A 17,579-nucleotide genomic window follows, 5' to 3' on the forward strand; every position below is an offset into this window, starting at 1 on the left:
AGTAGAAGATCAGGTATCTGACCACCTGAGGAACCTGAACATATATAACTCTGTGGAACCTGATGAGATGCATCCCAGAGTCCTGAAGGAGTTGGCTGATACAGCTGCCAAGCCAGTCTCCATCATACTTCAAAAATCACTTCACTGAGGTCAGGTTCCTGGTGACTGGAAAAAGGGAAATGTTGCACCATTTTTAAAAAAGATAGAAAGGAGGACCCTGGGAAGTACCAGCCTGTCAGCCTCCCATCTGTAGCTTGGAAAACCATGAAACAGGTCCTCCTAGGAGCTGTGCTAAGGCACATGGAGGACAGAGGAGTGATTCAAGACAGCCAACATGGCTTCACTACAGGCAAGTCCTGCCTGACAAACCTAATTGGCCTTCGGTGGTGGAGATTTTACATCAGTGGACAAGGGAATAGCTACACTTCTCGTCTAGCTGGACCTCTGTCAGACCTTTGACATGGCCCCCACAAGATCCTTCTATGAATTCGGTACTGTTCTGTGGATGGGGAACTGGTTGGATGGTCACATCAAAAGAGATGTGGTCAATGTCTCAATATCCAGATGGAAATTGGCGATGAGGTGTGTCCCTCAGGGGTCAATTCTGGGACCAGTGCTGTTTAGTATCTTTAATTTCATAGACAGTGGGATTAAATGCACCCTTAGCAATTATTCAGGTGACATGAAGCTGAGTGTTGGATCAGGTTGCCCAGAGAGGTGGTGGATGCCCCATTCCTGGAAACATTCAAGGTCAGGCTTGAAGGGAGTCTGAACCATCTGATCTTGTTGATGTCTCTGCTCATTGCACAGGGAAATGGACTAGGCGACCCTTATAGGTACTTTCCAGGCCAAATCATTCTATGATTCTATTATTCTATGATTCTATGATTCTCTTTCCCTGTTCTCTGATCTTCACTGCAGTCTGTTGATATGAAGGCATACACATTTCTTGCACTTTTCTAGGTTTATTCATGCTGTGCTTAAACAGAACAATGCACAGAATTGAGGTGAGAAAGCAAAAGCAAGAAAGGTCATACAAAAACAGTGCTGTCATGACCTTTTGACACTGAGGACTCAGATGCCAGTAAATGGAGCTCAACTAAACTCTGGAAAAAGGAAAGAAACCACAGTCTCTTAAGTACATTCAAACTATGTGCTGGTGTCCTGGGTTCAGCAGTAGCAGTCATGTTTTTTCCTTTGTGGTAGCTGGTGCAGTGCTGTGTTTTGACTTCCAGCCTGAGAACAGTGTTGGTGAAGCCGATGTTTTCAGTTGTTGCTAAGTGATGTTTACCCTGACCAAGGACTTTGTGAGGCTCATGCTCTGCCAGGGAGGAGGGGAAGCTGTGAGGAAGCAGGGACGGGGCGCCTGACCCGGGCTAGGCGGGGAGGTATTCCATACCACAGCACGTCATGCCTGGGGTGAGGGGTAACTGGGAGTTACCCGGAAGGACACGGGCTTCCGGGTGGAACTCGTTTTCTTGGCCAGTGGTATCATATTCTCTTCCCTTGTTATTTTCCCTTATCATTGTTGTAGTTGATAGTAGCGGTGGTGATTTGTTGCTGGACTGTTCTTGTCTCAACCCGTAGGAGTTGCACTCTCTCGATCCTCCTCCCCGTTCCTCCGGGAGCGGGGAAGGGGAGAGCCCCGGTGCGGGGGGGGGGACACGGACCTCGATTGTTGTCAGCTCGGCACCACTCACTGGGAGTGAGTGAACAAGTTACCTGACTGGGTTTAAACCACAACAGCTGGTAATTTTAAAATGTGTCATTTTATTTCCAAAACACCAAGATATTTATACTGGCTGAATTGCACAGTTATTCAGTAGAACCTCCTTAGGTGACATCTTGCCTGTATATGCTTGTTATCACCGTAGTGACTGAACCCCTTTCTTAATCCGATCCTACATGTGTCTTCCTTCTCTCTCATCCTTCATCCTGCTTCTTCAGAAGAATTTACATGAAGAAGCTCTTATATTACAGGAACCATTGTGCATTCAAAAAAATTGGCATATTTTTACTTACTCCCTAAATTTAAGAGAGGCTGATTTTTAACTTTATATATATTTATATATATATGTAAAGTTAAATGTATATATGATCAATAACCAATTATTCAATTAATTTCCAAACTTTAATGTTTGCCTTTAAACTGAAATATATTATCTAGCACATGAGACATCAAAGTTTTGGTCAGAGTTTAGCTGCATAAGCAACTAAAATTTAAAAAAGTAGTGGACATCGAAATTATACTTCACTGGCAGATGGGAACAGGCTGAGGTTAAAAGGAAGATGTATTTGTGTAATGTAAGTTGCACAAAGAAGTTGTTTCTGATATTCATTAATACTAATAATAAATAATAATAATGGCTGTTTTATTATAATAGAATAATAATGTAGATGTATACTATAATATTATCTGTATACTATTATATAAATATTATATATTAATAGATTATAATAGTATATAGTATTAGAATTATTATAATAATTATAATAACATATTTCAAAGGTCATGAGCACTCAGAAATAGTACTCTCTAGTAGAACTCTTTTTTGATTTTCCATCACTTCAGTGTGAAACATAGACATTCTGAACACCAAAAAAAAGATATCCCTAAAAGCTTTAATACAATCATGGCATCCATCACATGTGAATTTTTAAAAATGCTAAATCTAATTTATTTTAATTTTATACATTTTTTTGTTTGTATTGTAGTCAAACATAGAACATTAATCAACAGAAAAGAGCATAGGACAGAACAACGATTAAATTCTCAACATGCGGACTTATAAAGAGTAATTAAATCGTTTTAGAACTTCTTTTTGTGAAGAAATTAGTAATTAATTACTGATTAATTAGTATTTTAAAAGTTATTTTGAATATCCAAACATTTGCTTCTTGGTTAAGAAATCATTAGAAATCCTATGAAATACAATACTTATGAAACCTGAAAGGAACTCTTTTGCAAGTAATACTATCTTTAAATATTTTAAATTTTCATCTCTTTCCCTCACCTGCCTTCCTTGGTTGAAAATATGTTATATAATTGGATAAAGAACAGAATGTAAAGTATTGACTATTCAGTCATGTAGGGCATTCATCTTTAATCATGATGCAACTATTAAAGAGACATATACTGGCTAATCAAGAATAATTATTCTGAAGAAAAGGCAAGTTTTTAAAAGTTTAGAAGATAATAAGTAGTCTCCCTGATTGATGACATTTTACTCTTGTGATGGTCTGACCAGAGCTAATAACAATCACTATGGAAATATATAGAGAGAGGTATATTTTATCCTGATTTTAACTAAAGCTTGGTTCTTCCAGATTTTTGTTTTTTTTTTTGTGTCCTAGTAAATCTTCTCTCATGAATGTAGGTGAATGAATACTCTACAGACAAAGGGTGATAATACCAATGCCTCTGGTATCAGGAGAACCAGCCCTGATGCCCAGAAGCTTATACTGTTTGAAAGAAATCTGTTCTGTTTATCTGGGATTCATTTCCAAAGTTCTATTGATTTTCCTCCCATAGCACAGGGGATATATTAGGTTCTAGGGGAGAAAAAAAAAAAAAACAACAAAACCAAACCAAACCAAACAACCAAGCAAACAAAAATCTTGCATTGTCCTTTTTATTACACTATACATTTATATGCATTTATATATGTATTTTCATTTGTACCTTGTCACTTGGACTTTGACATGACTGTCCATTTTATTGCTACTTTCTTCTGGAAATAACAGAATTTTGTGATTGGGAGGATTGTCACCAGCAAGTCAACAGAGGTGATCCCTCCCCTATACTCAACACTGACAACGTCATCACACCATGAGTGCTGCATCCAGTTCAGAGTTCACTAAAACAAGAGAGACATACTGGAGATAACACAGGGCCATTACTATGATGAGAGGCCTGAAGCATCTTTTCCATGAGGAAAGGCTAGGAGAGCTGCGATTGTTCATCCTGGAGAAGGGAATGCTTAGGGGGGTCTGAACTTCTCAACAAAAATTTGTTTCTTTTTAGCTATGATAATACTAAGTGAGATACCTAGGTCTGGGAACTTTGAACACTTCCAATACACAACTTCTTTAGGCAACATGTTCCAGTGACTCGCTCCCTTCAGCGTAAAATAAATTTTACGCCCAATCCAAGTCTACCCTCTTTCACTTTAAAACTCCTTGTCCTATTGTCGTGGTTTAAACCCAGTCAGGTAACTCGTTCACTCACTCCCCCCCCTTCTTTCCCTCCCCCTACTCCCGGAGGGACGGAGAGGAGAATCAAAAAGAATGCAACTCCCATGGGTTGAGATAAAAACAGTCCAGCAACCAATGTACAACACAAATCACTACCGCTACTACCAATAATAACAATGATAAAGGAAATAACAAGGGAAGAGAATACATCACCTCACCACCAGCCGACTGATAACTTGCAGACCCCCAGCCCGACCAAGCCCCGACCCATACCTCCTCCAACCCCGCAGTCTACCAGCCCTTCCGGCTAACTCCCAGTTACCTCCTGGGCATGACGTGCTGTGGTATGGAATACCTCTTTGGTCAGTTTGGGTCAGGTGTCCTGTCTCTGCTTCCCCCCAGCTTCCCCTCCTCCCTGGCAGAGCATGAGGCTCACAAAGTCCTTGGCCAAACCAAAACATCATTGTTATCAGCTGTGTTCCCATGCCGAAAGTCAAAACACTGCACTGCACCCAGCTACCAAGAAGGAGAAACATGACTGCTACTGCTGAACCCAGGACACCTATCAATACAGGCCCTGATAAAAAAATCTTTCTCTGCCTTTCTCATAAGACCTCTTTAAAAAGGCCTCTGAGTGCACCCTCAGCAAGTTTGCCAATGGCATCAAGCTCTGTGGTTCGGTTGATAAGCTGGAGGGAAGGAATGCCATCCAGAGGGACCTTGACACACGTGTGAGGTGGGCTGATGTCAGCCTTATGAAGTTTAACCATGCCAAGTGCAAGGTCCTACACCTGGGTTGGAGTAATCCCAGGCACAGCTGCAGGTTGGGCAAAGAGGTTCAGAGCAGCTCTGCAAGGAAGGATTTGGGGGTGTTGGTTGATGCAAAACTGAACATGAACTGGCTTCAGTGTGTGCTCACAGCCCAGAAAGCCAACTGTATCCTGGGCTGCATCAAAAGGAGAGTGACCAGCAGGTTGAAGGAGGTGATCCTGCCCCTCTACTCTGCTCTTGTGAGACCTCACCTGGAGTATTGTGTGCAGTTCTGGTGTCCTCAACATAAAAAGGACATGGAACTGTTGGAACAAGTCCAGAGAAGGGCCACGAGGATGATCAGGGCACTGGAGCACATCCCATATGAAGACAGGCTGAGGAAGTTGGGGCTGTTCAGCCTGGAGAAGAGAAGGCTGTGTGGAGACCTCATAGCAGCCTTCCAGTATCCGAAGGGTGCCTACAAGGATGCTTGTACTTAGGGACTGTAGTGATAGGACAAGGGGTAATGGGTTAAAACTTAAACAAGGGAAGTTTAGATTGGATATAAGGAAGAAGGTCTTTCCTGTAAGGGTGGTGAGGCACTGGAATGCATTGCCCAAGGAAGTTGTGAATTCTCCATCTCTGGCAGTGTTCAAGGCCAGGTTAGACGGAGCTTTGTGTGGCATGGTTTAGTGTGAGGTGTCCCTGCCCATGGCAGGGTGCTTGGAACTAGATGATCTTAAGGTCCCTTCCAACCCTAACTATCCTATGATTCTAAAAAAACCACAAGAATGTCTCCCTGAAGACTTCTTTTTCAGGTTGTACAAGCACTGTCTCAGCCTTTCCTCATAGGAGAGGTGTTGTATTCCTCAGATCATTTTTGCAGCCCTTCTCTGGACCCACTCCAACAGGTCCATGTCTTTCTTGTGCTAGAGACCCCAAAGCTGGACGTAGCAATTCAGGTGGTATATCACAAGAACAGACTTGAGGGGGAGAATCACCTCCTCCCACCTGCTGGCCATGATTCTTTTGATGCAGCCCTGGATAGGATTGGCTTTCTGGGCTTCAAGCATGATTTGTTGACTCATGTAATTTTTCATCCACCAGTATCCCCAAGTCCTTCTCCCCAGGGATGCTCTCAAACAGTTCATCCCTCAGCTTGTATTGATAGTGAGGATTGCCCCAACCCAGGTGCAGGACCTTGCACTTCATGAGATTCACAGGAGCTCCTCAAACAACTCAAGGTGTCCCTGTATGGCATCCTTTTCCTCTAGAGAGTCAACTGCAGTACATCTTGGTGTCATGCACATAATTGCTGAGGGTGCATTCAGTCCCGTTTTCTATGTATTTGGTAAAGACATTAAATAGTATTGGTCCCAGTGTGAGCCCCTAGGGAATACTACTTGTTACAAGTTTCCATTCACACCACAGTTCCACAATGGAACCATTGCCTGTAACTCTACAGATCCAAATCCTTATCTGTCTAATAGTCCATTCATTAAAGCCATATCTCTCCAATTTAGCAACAAAAAACATGGAAAATGTAAATGAAGCAAGTAATTTTTCTTGTGTAGAGTTTTCTATGAAACTGATTCTACATACAGGCTATAGGAAAACAGACGTTTTCCTATAAAACTGATCCCACATTAGATTTCTCTATACAAAGGAGACACAGAATATAGTTTTATTTTACTACAGAATAGAACATTTGAAGCAATAATAAGATTTTCCAGTTCATAATGATTGTGGAACAGTTGCAACCTTGCAGGGGTGCCATTAGAAGATTTCTGCTGAACATGCTTATTTAGGTGATGTTTAAATATACACACTTTTATACATCATACATAATTGTGTTCAGTGTCATATCATTTGCTTTTAGAATTTTTTCATTACTTCCCTGTTTATGTATTTTAGATAGTAACACAATTTATTCTGCTTTTCCTTCTTATACAGTATGAAGGAATTGGAAGGTTTCTGTCAAGCTTCACTGGAGTTTTGTTTTCTGAAAATTGTCAGAAGAGCATATTCTAATTTCAAAGATCGTTTTGGTTTAAAAAGCATATCACTTCAGTTGAAAACTTCATGAGCAGCCTAACTGAGCACAGTTGAATACTTTTGTATCTAATGTGTTGGTTTCCTCCACTCACTGATATTAAAAGTCATTTTCTCTTCAATTCAGTGACTCCCTAGTTTTTAATGTTTGTTTAGTCCTTTCCTCCTTTGCAATCTGGGAATTTTCCATAGCCATCACAGTACTAATCTAGATACTAGCTTTAAAATGCAGCGTGTCATGAAAGGCAATAAAATACCAATTGAATCCATAATTTAGAACATTTCTAAAAGTAATCTGAAGACTTCTATTATCATAATCCATCAGGAGAACTGAATTCTGTACTACATAGAACTCCTCTATACTACAAGTTAGTTAACTCAAATTCAATCTGATCAATTGGTTAAATGACTCCACAGTTTTGTATCTTCATAATTTACTTCTGCCTTTTTCAGTTTCAAGAACTGTTTTAAGCTGGTTAAAATACCCAAGGACATATGTGTTAGTTCTACACTGCAGCTTTCTTCCTAAGTATGCTTGAACATGACCAGCTCTTCAGAAGGAGTCACGGGTTACCTACCCACCAAGTAGGTTACCAAGTAGGTTTTAGGAAAAATTAAAGCAATTGTTTAGGCACCTGGTAATTTAAATTAAGTTAAATAAGTTAGCAGCAAAAGTCCTTCAAGGTATGGGTTGGACTTAAAATTTTGGTCCTCGTAGGACCAATGTTTTGTCAGCTTACTGCCATATTAAGGTTTTCCCAAACAACTAGATATGAAGATTAGATTATTAATCACACTTTCTAAGCTATCATAGATTAAAATGTTTCACAGGCACAAAACCAAATATATCAACATTTAGTTCATTGAATCACAGGATCATAAAATTAACTAGCTTGAAAAAGACCTTTAAGATCATCAATTCCAACCTTAATCCCCGGACTGCATCATGCAGATTTACTGTCTTCTCCCACCCATTATGCAGTTATGTTCTGACACATTTAAAAAAAAAAAAAAGGTTAAAAAATAACAACCTTATCTACATTATTGAACATTCATCTTCCACTTATTTTCAATTCCAAAAATGGAAATTCCATTCATTTCCTTACAATAACTAATGATGGGGGAAAAAAATATCATGCGTAGAAATGTAAACTTAATATTGGAGCTAAAGAGCTATCTAAGTTAATGACTACAGTTCTGATGATGGGTTTCAGAAACAGCGAAAAAGAGAGTAGAAAAATAAATGTTGCCTATTCATGTTTTATAATTTTTTATACTCACTAAGATGTTTTGAATGAGAATGATTTCGGATGTTGTATTCTTCAGCACAGTTAGTATTCAATATTTGTAACTTTTTCAGCAGCAAATTACTTTATCTAAAGCTAGGACGACCTTGTAGTATACGTTCTATTTATGCATTTACTGAATACAGATTGCTATATAATATTATTGTGTCACTTTCCTCACTTTTCAGAATAATATTAAAATTAAATAGTCCAACTTTAACAGGAACAGCTAAATGCATGACTTGAACTGCAGACTAACTGTTATCAGAATACACAGCTTTAGAAAAATTATGTATTCAGTTCAGACCTTGATGCAACATTTTTTTCAGCTATTGGCATAACGAATTTCTTCATTGTCTGTCTTTGAATTTACAAGACTGAACAATTAAAATAACAGATGAAACTCTGCAGAAACACTTAAAATCTGCTTGGCTTCATGTGAAAAAATTAGAAACCCACAAGAGCCTGATTCTGAGCCTTAGAAGAGGTACTCTGTTTTAAATGACCTGAGAAATCTATTTATTAGTTTATGCATTTGTCTAAACTGGCATAAATTCACAGAAATAGACAACTTTAACATCAACATTTGGACAACATTGTCCAGGACTGCATACTGCACTGTAAAATTTCTGTCTCAGTTGTGGGATTTCATTCTTAGAGTCATGCGATTCATTATATCAGCATTTGCCATTTCTCTTTGTCTGTAACTATATTATCTTGTGCTAAGTACCACTGATTCCCCACTTTGTAGTGTATTCTGCAGTGCTGCATTTGCTAGAAAGTCTATTGTTATTCCATGAATAATGGTTGTGCTGTTATGAGTTAAACAGATCATGTATTTTTCTTACTGGTGGAAAACACGTACTCTATTGATTCCAGATAGAAGGAGGAATACTTCATCTTATGCCCCTTTGAACAATCCTAATATAATCCATTTTTTCCTCCTATACCTACAGGTATAAATGAACAGATAAGAATAAAACCACATTAATACAGAACACTAAAGACTAAATTCTCATCAGCTTTGCTTACAAAATATAGGATCATAAGCTTTTATACCATCCTTTGGTATTCTTCATTGTATTGAAAGTGACCTTTCTGAATAGGCAGAACACATATCACTCTTCTTGTATAAAATCTAATATAAGGGTACAGAAATTTAGTAATCATTTTAGACATTCATGACTATAGAGCTTTGTAAGGGGGGAAGTGAGCATCATTGTTAGATTGGGTATTGTTCTGGAAGGTTTGCACTTAACTGAAGGGGACAGTTGGAAAGTGATGTTATCTTGTAACCTCATATTGCTTTATTTTAACAAAATCACACTTAAAATTATAACAGAGCTGAAGTCAGTTTTATTTTTAGGGGAAAGAAAGATAATTAAGGGTAAGTAAGGTGCATCCATAAGACATGCTATAAATTTTTAGATCAATGAGTCCCATGGGATAAGTTCCATGGACCAGCAATACCTGAAGAGAAGGTGCATCTGGATGATGGATGGTAGGTAAGGCTGGATTCCTGGGTATCTTTCGCTTTGTACAAGAAAAGGGTGAGGAATGAATATGATCATTGGACTCATGAAACTGTAGAATCATAGAGTGGTTAGAGTTTAAAAAGACCTTAAGACCATCTAGTTCCAACCCCCCTGTCATGGGCAGGGACTCCTCACCTTAAAACGTGTTGCCCAAGAATCTGTCCAGCCTGGCCTTGAACACTGCTGGGGATGGAGCATTTGCAGTTTCTTTGGCAGCCTGTTCCACTGCCTCACCACCCTCACAGTAAAGAACTTCTTCCTTACACCTAATGTGAACTTCCCCTGTTCAAGTTTTGACCCGTTACCCCTTGTCTTGTCACTACAGTCCTTAATGAAGAGTCCCTCCCCAGCATCCCTGTAGGCCCCCTTCAGATACTGGAAGGCTGCTAGGAGGTCTCCACGCAGCCTTCTCTTCTCCAGGCTTAACAACCCCAGCTTTCTCAGCCTGTCTTTATACATGAGGTGCTCCAGTCCCCTGATCATCCTTGTGGCTCTCCTCTGGACTTGTTGAGGACACCAGAACTGCACACAGTACTCCAAGTGAGGTCTCACAAGAGCAGAGTAGAGGGGCAGGATCACCTCCATCCACCTGGTTGTCACGCTCCTTTTGATGCAGCCCAGAATACGGTTGGCTTTCTGGGCTGTGAGCACACATTGAAGGCAGCTCATGTTCATTTTCTCATTGACCAATACCCCCAAGTCTTCCTCCACAGTGCTGCTCTGAATCTCTTCTCTGCCCAGCCAGTAGCTGTGCCTGGGATTGGTCCAACCCAGGGAGGACCTTGCACTTGGCATGCTTAAACTTCATGAGGTTGCCATCAGCCCACCTCACAAACATGTCAAGGTCCTTCTGGATAGCATTCCTTCCCTCCTGTTATCAACCAAACCCCACAGCTTGGTGTCATTGGCAGACTTGCTGAGGGTGCACTCAACCCCACTGTCCATGTCTCCGACAGAGGTGTTGAACAGGATTAGTCCCAACACCAGTGCCTGAGGGACACCACTTGTCACCAATCTCCACTTAGGAATCAAGGAGGTGATCTCAGCTGAGTGCAACCATCCAGACAATTCCTTGTCTACCAAATGGTCCATCATCAAATTCTTGCCTCTCTGATTTAGAAGCAAGGATGTCATGCGGAACAGTGTCAAATGCCTTGCACAAGTCCAGGTAGATGACATCAGTTGCCCTTCCCTTTTCCACCAGTGCTGTGGCCCCATCAAAGAAGGCCAACAAATTTGCTCAGGCACAATTAGCCCTTAGTGAAGCCATGCTGGCTGTCACTAATCACCCACTTACTGTCCATGTGCCTTAGCATAGTTTCCATGAGAATCTGCTCCATGATCTTGCTGGCCACCAAGGTGAATCACTGGCAGGTTACTTCCCTGGGTCTTCCTTTTTAACTTTTTTAAATGTGGGGTTTATATTTCCCCTCTTCCTGTCATCAGGAAACATCACCACACTGCCATGACTCCTCAAATATGATGGATAATGGCTTGGAAACTTTATGTACCAGTTCCCTCAGCACATACAGTTGTTTCTTGTCAGGTCCCATGGACTTAAGCACCTTCAAGTTCCATAGATATTCTTGAACCTGATCTCCTACAGCAGGCAGTTAATTCTTCCAGTTCTTGTCCTTGCCTTCTGCAAACTTGGGTGGTGAAGCCGGAGCACTTTCTGGTGAAGACCATGGCAAAGAAGGCATTGAGTATCTCAGCCTATCTCCATGTCCCAGCTCCTGTATCCTTCTGGGAAAAAGATCTTAAAACTAAGATTAAATCTTTCGCAAAAAAGAAAATGAAGCATGGGTGGAGGGTACTACCGCTTTGGTCCTACATGGAGATGTACAGTTTGATATAATCTTCAAGCAAATATAATTGCTATGGAGTTTGATTTAACATTTCTATTAAGATCCATTTAGAAGGAATAAAGAAAAGCTAAGAAGAGGGGATAAATTGTGAAATTTAAGGAAGCAGTAGACAAAATGCATATATCAAGTAAACTTAAATCTCTTGGTTCTAGCTAGATCAAGTGCCAAAGTGTTCTTTTCTTAAGAGGTACGTGTCTTACCTTGGGAATAAATACAGATTTAATTGGAGTAGCAGTAGTAAAATCTAGCATATGAGAACCCCTCAGGATAATTTTTTCAAGCTTAACGTCATTTACCATTACAGGCATTCTTCCCTGGGGACACTCTATAGAAGAGGTGTAATCAACCAAGTGTAATAGATCAACTTATTTAGAACTTAGCCACAAGATCAAATCTGTGTCATATTACTGAACAATTTTAGGGTGTGTTTTCCTTATTAATACTTGTGGGTTTTTATTCCCTGAAAAAGGTTTTAATTAACAGATCTTTTTAAAAAGACTTTTAATTACACTTTTGGTATAGCTTTGAAAATGATAGAGAAAGACAACGAGAGAAATAGAATCCAGACTTTCCAACTGTTTAGTATGACTGCCTGTCTGACAGTAATGCATTTGCCTGGACTGCAGTTAAACAACATACAGAGAATGAAACTGTCAAGCAAAGTCATTCTTTAATGTCAGGATGCATGATAGATGGTTGGCTACTGCATAGTGAAGCATCAGTATTCATTATAATATTTCATTTTCAACTTGTCTGTCCTTGATTCTTTTATCTCTCTTTCTGCACAGAAGATACAATAACTAAGAGCACTTGTAAAGCTACACCTCAAACTAGTCTGCTTTTTTAGTGTCTTCTTTCTGTGTATGTGTTGACATTAATTATTCTCAAATAGTGCTCTAATATATATTAGCTTTCATCTATCAAGAATGCTGACATCAGCAAGTGTCCTAGAGAAAGTCTCAGGTTTCTGTTATCAGAACACATGCTGACAAATGAGGCATTAAAACATCAGCTTGAAGGCTCATTTTTACTGAAAAGGAAACAGAGCAGACTAAGTCTGTACTGTAGCCTCAAGGAGTTCTCTGCAAACATTGATTTTCTCAAAAAAATCTTATGCCATAACTCAGCATACTGTTTCTTTACAAAATGCTCAGTCTAAGCAGTAAAAAGTGAGCTCTTAGAGATTAGGGAACAAATCTCCTTGTATTTTATAATCCAAATCTTGCTATAGGCAAAAAAGCAAACACAACTTATATAAAAACCAAATAATTTCTTCTTAGTGTAATTGAAAGATTAATAGTCTAAAAATGTATTAATCAACATCTACTTTTTGCAGGAAAATTAAAAATATTTTAAAATATTATATAATACATACCCCTTTTTCTGGTGTTGCCCCTGGCTTCAGTCTGAGGAGTAAGTACTAGTCATCTACAAGCTGAGTTTTTCACCAAGAGGCATATGATATGAATGGTTTATTTCCTTTCATTCTAGATTCTGCACATGCTAATTTTACTGCTTTGTGAATTTACTCCATATCTTGTTCCATATTCTTTGGTCTGCAAGTCCATAATACATTCAAATTTTCTATATATGGTGCATTCCACATATTTTAGATTCTTGTTCTTCATTCTCTTTGTTACACACAGATTTGTTTTGCCCAGCTCCTGTACAGTTTTCCACTGCAAAAACTCTTCAAGGTAGTGGGAATACTATCTTTCTACTTGTTGAGTCACCTGCTATCATGCGTCCCTATTTCTCTAGACTACGTCATTGAAGAAGAGTCTTACAGATTTTGTTCTATATCAAGTAAATACTTTTTGCTAGTATGTCTATAAAATTGTGGTTATAAGATAAAAAGACGGGCAACAGTAAAAGAAATTATGCAGACACTTTGTCTTTAGAAAAATTCCTGTTGCTGCTAAAGAGTGTGAAACAAAGCTTCAGGCAGCTAAGCCATAGTCAGACAAAACAAGATTGAAAGACTTCTATTCTGAGGCCTTGCAAAATCAGCACAGAACCAATGTAATGCTGTATTTGCTTGGCTGTTAGTCTACAGTCCCCTTTTTGGGTAGTCCTCAAAGCATATGGTAACACTTCTGACAAGGATGTTACAAACCATTCTATGACTTAAAACACCAAATCAGGATTGAGCAAAGCACTTTTCTTGGAGGAATTTGCTCTTTCCTAACTGATCTTGCCTTTCTTGACCTACATAAATCTGAGGGTATTCTGGAGTCTGTTATTGTGATATATAACCATTGCTTGATTTGCTAAGTGCTTGACTTTTGTACTCAGTAGAATACATGAAATCAAAACTATTATAATTGCTGAAATCAGGACTGTATTATGTAAAGTTGATTTCAAAATTCATGTGTATGAAAAAGATAATCCCACACTCTGTGGTGAGGAAAACAATTTGCCCTTTTGTTAACATCTGAGTCTAAGAATTTGTCCATGTCCAACTACAGCTGAAAACTAGAAACTGGGGCCAAGCAAGGTCCTCCCACAGGCCTCTTTATCTCAACTGCCAGTAGCTGCATACTGGGTAAAATGGTAAGCTGTTCTGTGCTGTGGATCGTTACAGCAATCTGTCCCACCAGAAGTTAATTTCTATGTTTTCAGTTTCTTCAGCCCTTGAGGTCAGTTCCTTTTGAGCAGAATTGATGGTTAATTCCATTTTACTAAATGATGCAACAGCTTTTTCAATTTTCATCTTATCTTGAAATCCACTCCATGCTGGTTTTCCCAGCACTATTTCCCATACACTACTGCATTTCTAAGTTGGGGTTAGAAAATTGTTACTTAAGTATCTCAGTTTGAGTTCATTCAGATAGCTACTTTGCTGTTTGATTTGTCTTGTTGCAGAACAGTGCAGATGCTTGTACTCCAGTTGAATGCATTGAAGGTGGGGAGATTCTCCCTTTCAGGGTGTATCTATGGCCAAGCCTGCATGAACACTGTGTACCTGTGAAGGTCTTCAGGTTCTTTCCTTCTTCTTGTGCAGCTCCCGTTGAATCCAGAATGACTGCAGATTGGAAGTTACCCATCTGTACTGAACTGGGGAATCCTGACGCATGTGCCTGTGTTAACCTGTTTTTTGATGTTTACTGGGCCAAGTCACGTGCTGGTCTTCAGCCCCATTCTTTTTTTCTTTTTTTATTTCATATTAAACAGATGGTTAAAAGCTTGCTAAATCCTATGCACATGTGTATCTTGAGAAAATTAAATAGCCCCTGCAGAGATGTTAACTCATGCACATTTGCAAAGATTTTTTCGGGTTTTGCTTTTTTTTCTATTTGCAGCTCATTAGTTGTGGTCAACATCCATGCATCCCACCTACTTCTGTGCATTTCACTTTGTATTAGCAATCTTTTATTTACTTTGGATCTTTTCAGAAAGCATTTTGTCATAAGCTCCTTTGCCTCTATCTGTCATCAATAAATCATCTGCATGTGAAATTATGTGGGCTTGATTACTTTCTGATATTTTCCATGTAGTCAGATACAAGGAACACAACATGTATCTAGGGCATTGTGAAATCCTTGGGTAACTCAAGGAAAGCAGAGACACTGCCCTCCGAACGTAAAGGCAAGCCCTAGAAATATGGCAACAAAAAATTTGCATTTTTTTTTATTTTTTTTCTGCCTACATTGCCTTAGATGTTATTTCTTTCAGAATCTTTGGCATTTTTGCTGCAACAGCATTTACTCTTTGCCAGGCAAAATGGTCCATAGGTAAAAAAATATTATACTTGGGCAGTGTTGTTTTGCAAGTGGATAATTACCTTGACAGCGTAAAGTCTGACACTGAGCATCAGCCTACACAGCATACATTCTGTATTAAAATACTTCACAGATCTGGGATTTAAGACATTATATAACTTGAGCATTTTAATAATGTCCTCAAAGTTGTTTAATTCTGCACTGTATCTTTTTCAGCAACCTAGATCAAAGATAACATAAAAGCACAAAGCCTATCATAACAATCATCTAACATTGTGAACAATCTCTTAGGTTTATGTGCGACTTAAAATCTGTATATTTAAAAGCCTGTGTGTTTGGGCCTTTGTAAATAGTATCCGAGTTTTTCAATGCTATGACAATAGGCAAGGTTCAGTCTAAGACATAACAGAAAACAAAGTAGGATGCATTTGAAAGGCCTGTGAAAACTGAGTGTTTCTGCAAAAAAAAAAAAAAAGGGAGAATGAAAAACAACAAAAAAAAAAAGGAGAATGAACAGCAAAAGACAATGTTATAAAATCAGAAATACATTGAAAAATTTAACAACTGTTGTGGTAACATACTGATTACATTCCAACAATTAGTGACAAAGTGCTAATTACTGGGATATGGTGGAACGAGTATTTTGGGGGCTTAACTTTCCTGACAAAACCTTTTAAGTAGAGGAGTAGATATCATTCCTTTGCCTTTCTTAGCAGAAATGTAGGAAATGTATGATAACAAAAGGTTTTGGGAGGCATCATAGAGAAAGGACAGAGTACTCAGAAGCTAAACAGGTGATTCAGAGACTGCTAATAGTTTCCCAGTGTTACAGACATGAGAAAATTTTGCTGCCCCAAGATTTGGAAGCTGGGGTTAGGGTACTGCTATTCAGAGAAGGATAAGCTGGGATAGATCACTATGAAAATAAATGAGGAAAATGTGGGAACAAGTGTATCTAATTAAAGCCACATACCTCATTCCCTTATTTAAATGCAGAGGCAGTGCTTGGGCATGGTTTCCAGGGCACTGGATTAGAAAAAGTTAGCAGCAGCTGTACAGTGCTTCTACTGCTTCCACCAGTCCATTCCCCTAGGCAATAATCTATTTTGCTTATGCTTAGATGCAGCTATGAGGTGAGTTTTCTAACAATTCTTTTGCAAAATAATGTTGAAATCAGTGCATTTATAGTAATTTATATTATTTTAGGACCTATGTCGCTGCATATATTCTTATTCTTGAAATGCAAAGTGAGAGCTGAAAATGCTGTTGCGCTGTTTCCAGTAGTGTATATGCAGGTGTATGTACTGAAACTCTGTGTTTTTATCCATGCATATCAACACCTGCTTCTAGTTCTATATTTGCTCATGTGCTCATGTTCAGGAACACTGTTCAGAGTTATGGGGTAAGATTTTTTCAAGATCTCTATCAAAAGCAATCACATAAATTTAATTATGTATACTTATACACAGATATTTTCATACATTTTATACATTTTTATACACTGTAAGCACAAACCTTTGGGTACTGGTCACCCAAACTTGTCACCCAGGTGACACTTGGGCGGTCACTTGGTGATACTGATCATTCAAATTTGTGTTTAAAGATACACGCATAATTTTGGAAGCATAAATACAAACTTAAGTACAGTTGAAATCACCCATGTAAAAGCAATGCACTTATGCTACTTCATGTCAAAACTCAATGTTTACTTTACAGAATATATAATATGCCACTTCACTCTTTAGAAAGTGACTATGGAAAACATGTCAAATACTAGGGTCACCTTATACTTTTATCAAAGGCAAAAAAGCAGAGAATCAGTTTTGCAGGTGCAAGGCACTTATTTATGTTAATTGAAGGTAAGTAACATATAAAATACCAATTTAGTATTTTTTTTTCTAGATTTCTACTACAGTTTGTGGCTTGGAGAAATTAGTACTTTAGTGCTTTTCCACACACATTTTTTTGAAACAGCTACAGAACACTGTCAAAACTGATGTGTAATAACTTATCAAAGATATAAAGAAAACTTTGATCTTGGGTTCTTTTTAAGGTGAAAATGTCCAAGAATTAACTGCTTTTATGACCTATGACTCTTCTTTCTTTTTCTAAGAGGCTGAGTGGAAATTGAACAAAATTCAAGAGGAAGAACATAAAGGAGTTAACCTTTCT

This window comes from Pezoporus occidentalis, unplaced genomic scaffold, assembly GCF_034315485.1.
Source record: "Pezoporus occidentalis ecotype Australia unplaced genomic scaffold, CSIRO_AGI_Poc_V1 ctg5, whole genome shotgun sequence".
NCBI lineage: Eukaryota > Metazoa > Chordata > Aves > Psittaciformes > Psittacidae > Pezoporus > Pezoporus occidentalis.